At 42.6% G+C, this 9432-nt stretch overlaps 1 long non-coding RNA gene and 1 pseudogene across 1 annotated transcript; one reads left to right on the forward strand and one right to left on the reverse strand.

The window, feature by feature from the left end:
• Window positions 1-2497: 2497 nt before the first annotated feature.
• Window positions 2498-3275, forward strand: LOC139706098 (B-cell CLL/lymphoma 7 protein family member A pseudogene; annotated as a pseudogene).
• Window positions 3276-5066: 1791 nt separating this feature from the next.
• Window positions 5067-6327, reverse strand: LOC139706100 (uncharacterized). Its single transcript, XR_011707812.1, has 3 exons — window positions 6219-6327; window positions 5679-5775; window positions 5067-5288 (listed from the first exon to the last, which is right to left on the reverse strand). It is a non-coding gene; the product is annotated as an uncharacterized lncRNA (long non-coding RNA).
• Window positions 6328-9432: the final 3105 nt, after the last annotated feature.

Consider the following 9432-nt stretch of genomic DNA (forward strand, 5'->3'; position numbering starts at 1 on the left):
ATTTCTGGGTTATGGATTCAAATCAAATATATATTAGAGAAAAAGTAAAGGCTAGTGGTTAAAATCTACGTAAAACAGGTATTAAAAATATACCAGGGGCTGGGTGTGTTGGTGCAAGCCTGTAATCCCAGTTGCTGAAAAGGCTGAGGAAGAAGTATCAAAAGTTCAAAGCCAGCCTTAGCAGAAGTGAGGTGCTAAGAAACTCAGTGAGATCCTGTCTCTAAATAAAGTAAAAAAAAAAAAAATCCTGGGGATTTGACTTAGTAGTCAAGTGTTCATGAGTTCAATCTCCAATATCCTCCATAAAAAATGTACCAGTGGGCTGGGGCTGGGGCTCAGTAGAGCTCACTTGTCTGGCACATGTGAGGCACTGAAATCAATTCTCAGCTCCACATATAAGTAAATAAAATATAAGGTCTATCAACAACTTTATATATATAGTACCAAGATATTGACATGGACTTTGATCTAATTTGCTGTGTACTTTAGCCCTTACGATTGAAGTTGGCCAGGCATGGTGGTGCATGCCTGTAATATCAGCTGTTTACAAGACTGAGACATAAGGATCATGAATTCAAAACCAGTCTCATCAATGGTGAGGCACTAAGCAACTCAGTGAAACCCTATCTCTAAGTAAAATACAAAATAGGGGTAGGGATGGGGCTCAGTGGTAGAGTGCCCCTGACTTCAATCGCTGGTCTCCCCCCCAAAAAAATGGGGCTGAGTAAATAGCTCAGCTTGTAGAGTGCTTGCCTTCTAAGCATGAGGCCCTAGAGTCAGTCCCCAATACAGAGAGAGAGAGAGAGAGAGAGAGAGAGAGAGAGAGAGATTGAACTTGCATGTAATTTAAATTCAAGTTAGTCCCACTTTTATTTTTTCCTGCCACACCAGAAGAAAAGAGTTTCATGAAATGTTTGGCATGTTTCTGTGGGTTATTCATTTATTTATTTTTATTTACTTATTTTTATGTTGTGTTGAAGATGGAACCCAGGACCCTGCACGTGCTAGGTGAGTGCTCTATCACTGAGCCACAACCCCAGCCCCTTCTTTTTTTTTTTTAATATTTATTTTTTAGTTCTTGGCAGACATAATATCTTTGTTTGTATGTGGTGCTGAGGATCGAACCCGGGCCGCACGCATGCCAGGCAAGTGCGCTACCGCTTGAGCCACATCTCCAGCCCAACCCCAGCCGCTTCTGTGGGTTATTTTAATAAAATGGTCTGACCATAAATAGATAAACAAATAAATAAATTAATAAATAAATAAACCCTCATTGATGACCCATTACAGTTTTTAAAAATCCTTAAATGGGACACATAAACCTCATTTAGGAGAGATTCACTCTTTTTAATGTCATCTAATTTTATTCTGCTTTCTTCTCATGTGAAAATCTCAGAATGAGAAATTAAAATATTTTAAAAATGCCCTCCAGTTCTTGAAGAAAAACATTAAGAATGATGCATACATTTGAAATAAAACATGGGAAAATAATGATTAATAATGCTGAAAGTGGAGTTTTGAGATGAACCAAAATTTCTCAGTTTGCCAATTGAATCTGGGTGCTTGTCTCATAAATTTTGAAGAAAAAAAAATCTATTTAAGCAAGAAGAAATAGAGCGCCCAACATGTGGTATGAAGAATGATATCAGAAAAAAAAAATTCATTTTTGTGTGCCATCTTAGAAGTTTACTCATGGTTTTGGGCAGAACACGAGTTAGCCACCAGGTGTGTTTGAGTGAGGCCCATTATCCACATTACATGGTCATTATACTATCTATTCTATTTTATGCTTTTTCTCTGTGAACAGAGAACCCTAGTTTTGGATATGTGAACAGAGAGCTAGAAAACTTGGGGTTTATTCTGAGACCTATGGAGAGCTAAACTGAAGTTCTGGATTTCAGATTTTTGTTCTGGATTTGAGATACTGCTTCCCCTACATTTGAAAATCTCAGGACTCATGAAGAGAATGAGTTAAAAGCCAGCATCATCAAATTTGTGAGGCCCTAAGAAGTTCAAAGGGACCCTGTGTCTAAATAAAAACATTTTTTTTTAAAAAAGGGGTGGGAATGTGAATCAGTGGATGAACACCTCTGAGTTGAATTTCTGGTATGAAAAAGAAAACAACACACACACACACACACACACACACACACACACACACACACGATAAATAAATATATAAATAAATAAACAAACAAACAAACCCTCATGAGTAACAAGCCCTAAAATCAGCAGCCTCTCTCATGCATGAGTACAACAAATGGATTTGGGGTTCTTCTGATGACCATCTCAGTCTTCACTATGCAATCTGGACTCATGCTGGACTCCTGGGACTTGGAAGCCCACAAAGGGCTTTAGGAAGAAGCTGAAGGCACTGGGCCCCAGCGCACGGTGGCATCAGGCTTTGTGTGTGTGTGTGTGTGTGTGTGTGTGTGTGTGTGTGGTCTGCATGTGAGTGAGTGAGCGCACTCCCCCATCCTCTCTCCCCGCCAGAACCATGTTGGGCAGGTCGGTTCCAGCAGAGACCAGGAGTCGGGCCAAAGATGATGTCAAGAGGGTCATGGCGGCTATCGAGAAAGTGCGCAAATGGGAGAAGTGGGTGACACGTCCCGAATCTACAAATGGGTCCCTGTGACGGAGCCAAAAGTTGAAGTGTGGCTCCGAGGTCACCACCCCAGAGAACAGCACCTCCCCGGGATGATGGACATGCACGAAGATAACAGCCACCAGAGCTCCCTAGCAGATGCCTCCCCCATCCAACAGGAGAACAGCAGCAACTCCAGCCCTGCACCAGAGCCCAACTCCACCATGCCCAGCGGCGGCACAGAAGCCAAAGTGGACGAGGGGAAGGAGCACCCTGGGGCCAAAGCCGTTTCTGATGAGCAGAACTCAGTCTTGGATGGAAAACTCAATGAACAGTTCAGAGAAAGTAGAACGGCAGCCGTCTGCAGAGTCGGGGCTGGCGGCAGAGATGTCCACGATCTCTCAGGATTTGGAAGGAGTGCCACCCTCTAAACAGATGAAGCTGGAGCCTCTCAACAGAACTCGGAAGAGACGTAGACAGGGAGCTTGCTCCTCCGGCTCACCCTAGAAAGCGCTGTGAGCGCCATTCCTCTTGGGCCCGAACAGGACTCCTAATGTTTCAAGTTTACCAAGTGCAAATCCAAGAAAACCCAGAACGGCGAACTTCTCAGACACTGAAGAACTCTGCTGTGAAGCGAAACACCCGAACCCCGAAGCGGCTGTCCTGGGAGGCGGGCTGACCGCTCAGGAGCGTCCACACTGTCTTGGAAGCCAAGGTCACATTGGTGTTGCTGCTGTTTCCCCCCCCACTTCTCTATTTATCCATATCAGCTATTGGAGGGTGGTACCCATCAGGAATTCGCTTTTCTGTCGGGGGCTGTTCACTGTTCTACCAATTCCTTCCACTTTCTTTTTTTGTGCCTTGTGCCCTTGAGGTGACCTCTGGCATTTCCTGGTTGTTTTGCATCTCCCTTTACAAAGTGCCCTCTCAGTCCGGATGAGGCAGCGGCCACAACCTTCCTCGCCCTGCTCCTTCCTGCCCAGGACTGCTGTGGAGTGGGCAGGCTGGAGCTGCAGGACAGTAGACACTCCTAAGCTGGCCCAGTTTTGGAAGGGGGGACTTGGGCCCCCTCTGAGCCCTGGGTGGGGTGGGCACCAGCCTCCAGGACTCCAGGAATTATAGGTGCCAGGGCCCAGTCCTCAAGGGCTGGCCTCCTCGGGTCCAGGCCATGCCCTTACCTCCTCAGGGCCTTGGGGGCTGGGTATTTCCAAGTTCCCAGCAGCCCAGATGGACATGCAAAGCCCTTAGATTTTTCTGGCACTTCCACCCTCTTGCCCCTACTGTCACCACCACCTCCATCACTGCTTCCTCCTGGACCTCTGAAGACCAAGTGGCTTCTCTGGCTGACTGCGTGTTTGTCTCCTTAAGAGGATAGCAGGGCCAGGAGGTGGGAGCAGGCAGCAGGAGCAGCTGGTGCTGAACTTTTTCACGGGATGTTGCTTGGATTTCAAATCCATAGAAACCTGCTGCCCTCTGACCAGCCCCCCACCCCCATCCTTGGCCTCCCCCAGCCCCAGAGGCAAGATTGCAATCGGAGGAAACCCACTCACTTCTGCAAAATGTTCTGACTCCCAGAGTCGACAGTTGGATGGAATCTCATTCCCAGGACATTTATGCCACCAGGGATCAGGCCTTGATGGTTGGGCCTTAAAGGCCAGAATCAAGGCACCAAGGAATTGGAAAGATTTGCACACCCTCCAGAAAGGAGCGACTGAATTCCCCTCCCTGTGAGCGGCCTGCGCTGGGATGGTCCTCTCAAAGCAGAGATGCCCCCTTGGATGAACTGCCTAGCTATTGAATTTTGAGGCCTGGTTTGCTCTTAATTAACATACGGACTCCTCAGACCATAAACCTTTTCCTCAGCTTTCTTTACTGCACTGGAGTTCTGACTCCCCTTGAGTTGTGTGTTACTGGGGGGTGGGAGGGGGACTTCGGGTTTTGTTGGGGGTTTTTGTTTTTGTTTGTGTTTGGGCTAATTGGTGCATATTCAGGTACCACTGTGACATGTGGATCTTTCTCCCGACCACCATGGGAAGTGTCTGCCAGGTTCCAATTTCTAAGAGTTTCTGAGGGTGAAGCTCCTATTGTTTTTTTTTTTTTTTTTTTTTTTTTTGTTGTTGTTGTTGTTGTTGTTTTTAAGGGAGCATATACATTTCCTGCACTTCAAGAAGAATCAAAATGTTCTTGAATTTCAAATACCTCATGCAAAATATCTCCTGAAATAAGGGAAGGAAAAAAAAAAACACTTTGAAAAATCTTAATGTTGAAGTGAGCAATGCCAAAAGGTTCTGTTTAAAAAAAAAAAAAAAAAATCCTTGTACTTATCACTTTTGCCCCTCAGGCGGTCAGTTCTGCTGAGAACTGTGTTCTGCGCCTCAGCGTGGAAGTGACGCAGGTGCCACCTCTCAACGTATCTCAAGGCGGCTTTACCTTCAGATCCTGTAGAGTTAGGGTAACGTTTTTTCTTTGCAGCAAAGCTCCATTTTGATGAAAGATGAATCTGGATATTTACTTCTGTTTTGGAAAACCGGAGAGGTTACAACCCAGACAGCTGAAGGAGACTCCAACAGCATCCATGGAGACAGGAAGGCAGCCAGGCCTCCTCTGCTCACGTGGCCTCTCTGGACACGTGAGGGGACCCGGCCCGGTGGAGGATGAAGATGTCCACGGTACCAAGGCTGTCATTAGTTTTTCTCTGAAGTGCCTGAAGGTAGGAATGGGCCAGCAGTTGGGACCAGCTGGGCCCTGCCAAGGCCACGCCACGCAGAGCGCCAGTGGCCCTGCACTCCACACTGGCCGGAAAGGCCTTCCCTGTGGCATGGTTAGACTGCAGAAATCCAATGTGCTTCCTTCCCCAGGCAGTCTGCTCCTCGGAGCTGCTGCTCCCCACCCACCCTGCACCCCTCGCCCTCGTCCCCACCACGGAATCTAAGACCTTTTAGCCGGCGGAGCCAGGGGTGGGGATCCTAAGCGATTGCCTGAAATGGACATCAGGCCCCGTGGCCTAATGGGCTCCCAGGGCAAACTTAACTCCCCCACAAAACTTGAAGGTGGGGGAGCTGGGCTACACATTCCACAGAGTGCTGGCACTTACACCCATAACCCGGAAGGCTGATGACGGATTCATACGGGTGGTGACCTCCCATCATCAAAAGGTGTCATGGTTTGGAATGTTCATGATGGCCGAGGACCTGGTTAGAGGTATAAAGAGCCTTTTTTCACCGTTACCTAATTTTCCCCCCTCTTAAATGATTTTCTTCTTTGGTGTGTGGTACAGCAGTATAATTTTTCACTTGTTTATTCCATCAGTAGATGGTTTGTACAATGTACAATGGTTCATTTCAGAAAGTAAAAAAAAAAAAAAAAAAAAAAAAAATTAAAAAAAAAAAAGAGAGAAGCTGAAAACACCATACAATAATGAAACAACATGCCCAGGTTTTCAACTGCTGATCTAAGCCTCACTAGACTAGTAAGAGGGAGGTGAAGGCTAAGCTACCACAGAGACCCTCTGGCCACATGACTCTGGAGAGGACCAGGAGGAGTCCCTAGCCACGACTGCCAGTTTCCACCATTGCCACTCCTGTCAGCCTTAAGCCACCTTCCTACGCAGTCTCAAGATACAAGGCACACTTACCATTTCCTGGCTTTCAGGGTTCTCAGCGGTCTCCCTGTGGTTTGTTTTCAGCTTCTCCATAGCACAGAAACCTGGGCTCCGGATCCAGGACAGAAAGCCTAAAAAAGATTGAAAAACTGGCTGGCTCCAGACGCGAAGGGAACGGAAGTTCGTGGAAGCCCGCCCCCTCATCACCGGCTGCGTGCGCATTGGACAGTTCTCGCCTAAGAGACTGATTGGCCAAAGCCTCAGGCACTGCCTCCAACCTGAGCCAAGTGGGCGCAGAATCAGTCTGAATGACAGGCTGCTCCATTGTCACTGTTGAAAGACTGCAAAGCGGGCTCTGGGGTTGTGGCCCAAGCGGTAGCGTGGTCGCCTGGCATTCGTGAGGCCCAGGTTCGATCCTCACCACGACTTGCAAATAAAGGTGCTGTGTCTGCAGAAATACACTCTATCATTTTTAATCTTTTTAAAAAAGACTACAGATCAGGGCTGAGGAGATAGCTTAGTCAGTAGAGTGCTTGTTTTGCTTATATAAGGCCATGGATTCAATGCCCTGCACTACACACATACACTCCCGCCAAAAAAAAAAAAAAAATGAATTAAGTAAAGGATTTGGGGGCTTAGGGTTATGGTTCAGTGGTAGAGTGCTTCCCTAGCATGTGTGCGATACTGGGTTGAACACCCAGCACCACATTAAAAAGCCAACCAACAAACAAACTACTAATGGTAGTGTATCTATCTACAACAAAAACTATTCAAGAAACAATAAAGATTGTGTATTGGACTTGTGCACCCTGACTACAGAACCCATAAACACGTTTTATAAATAATATTTACATATATGTCTTCAGACAGTGTATAAAATTCTCCTGTGATGGCTTTTCAAGTAACTTATATTACAGGTATGCTTCACAACCCTGAAATCCGCCACACCTCACTTATTATTATTATTATTATTATTATTATTATTATTATTATTATTATTTGGTGGCCTGTTAATTGCATTAAATGCCTCTGTATGGGGTTATTTTAAGGCAAAGTTTTCTTCCAATAATAGTACCTAACCCAGAGAGAATTGCATTAACACTTATAACTGATTATAAGGTTAAAGCAATTTGTGAATAAATATGTATATATTTTATTTATTAAAATGATATCACAATTACTTTGATATTTTTTTAACTTTTCTGTTCTTTGTCTCATAAAAAAAAAACAGTTTGAGCTTTAAACTCATTAACAATGTCCTTATATCCCTTCCCCCCAAAAAAGTGACTCACAGGTATAATTCAAATTATTGAGACTCATAAATTTTGGATCCTTTATTTTAACTAGTGAAGTCTAAAGATTTTCTTTTTATTTTCATCTTTAAATGAGGCCCACTTTTTATAGCTTTCTTGTTGTGTAACTAACCTTTAATATTCTGCAAATTTTACCCCCGATTCTGATCACTTTGGACTTGACGTTTTGATGGAGGGGATCTCAAAGTGGTCATGCACAAGGTAGGAAATGGATACAGTAAAATATAAGACTAGTGATTGCTGAGTATGTAGATTTTGCTATACAAAATAAGTATTGGTGGACGATATGGGGGTAGGGAGAAAAAGAGCAATTAAAAAAACAGAAGAGAAACTTGAACAGTAGACGGGTTCAGATGCTACAAGTCTACAATGATAGCGTGAATATAGAGGGTAGTGTTCTTGGAAGCAGCAATAAAATTTGAGGGGAAAGAAAAAGGTAATTTTTTGCACAGTTCCCAAGTGAGAGAGCCAGGTGAATGGGTTCTGTGTTCAACTCTTCCCACCTAGGAGTGGAATTTATTGTTCATAGGGTATGTCTCATTAAGTAGTAATACACCATTTCTATGTACCTTTACACTTTTTCATGGCTACAAGCTGACTTTGACAATTCCAGTCACATTACATCTTTGTACTTGTTAGTTATTCAGTAATTAATTCATTCATTACATTATTTATTTGTTTTTTATTAATTCACTTTTTCTTTAGTTGTCATTGTTCTTACATTACTCCTGATTACATAATTGCATAAATATTCTGAATGTTAACTTTTTGTTAAATATTGTTTTATGTGTTTATTCATACATTTACTTTTCATTGAAATGTTTTTCCTTAGCCAAGCCTGATTTATATTAGACCTCAATCTTTGTTTATGAAGACTATATAAAATCACATTATTCCAAATAACTCAAGGATTTATCATCTTGGCAGAACCCTAATCACCCACTAAAGTTGACCCAGTCTGGGTCAACTAAAAGCTGTGTCAAAACTCCTTTTTTTTTTTTTTTTTTTCTTATACACACCTTAATAAAGAATTCCTCTCTCACTTTTATAAGTTGGAGAGCAGACTAACTTTCCAAAGCAGCAGTTAATAACCTAGATGTGTTTTCCAACTAGCTCACTATTACTTTTAAATTATTTACATCCTTGACACTAAGAGTGTCACTGATTATTTTTTTTTTATTATTTTTGCAAGATCTCTCTCATATTACAAATTGAAATCAGATGTTTTTTTGCTAAGAAACACTCTCAGTCTTTAATAAAATTTTCTATAAAGAAAAAGGGTTTTGTTGATTTTCTTACAGCCTCACGAAGTTGCTGAGGCTGGCTGACTTTAATGTTTTAGAATATAATGTTATAGAAGTGAGCATTATATATATAATGTTGGACGATATGGGGGTAGGGAGAAAAAGAGCAATGAAAAAAAAAAAGAAGAAAAACTTGAACAGTAGATGGGTTCAGATGCTACAAGTCTACAATGATAGCGTAAATATATATATATATATATATATATATATATATATATATATATATATATATATATATATACAATTACGTGTGTGTGTGTATGTGTGTGTGTATGTATCATTGAATACTCACCAGGGGAACATACAAAATAACAGTAAAGCAAAAGTGAATGAAAAAAATGGAATGAATGAATGAATGAATGAATAAAATAGATGAAAAAGTACAAAGATTTTATGTGACTGGAATTTTCAAATGTTGATTGTGGCCACACAAATTTGTAAAGCTACTTGGAAATGGTTTTATACTACTTACTTAAACATACTCTGTGAATTATCAATTCCACTCCAAGGTGGGAAGAAATAAACACATAATCCATTCATCTGACTCTTTCTTTTGGGGACTGTGACAGAGTTACCTTCTTCTTCTTTTGCTTGTACCTTATTTCTGCCTCCAAAGAAACTACCCCTTAC

The sequence above is a fragment of the Marmota flaviventris genome, chromosome 6 (assembly GCF_047511675.1).
Source record: "Marmota flaviventris isolate mMarFla1 chromosome 6, mMarFla1.hap1, whole genome shotgun sequence".
Lineage (NCBI taxonomy): Eukaryota > Metazoa > Chordata > Mammalia > Rodentia > Sciuridae > Marmota > Marmota flaviventris.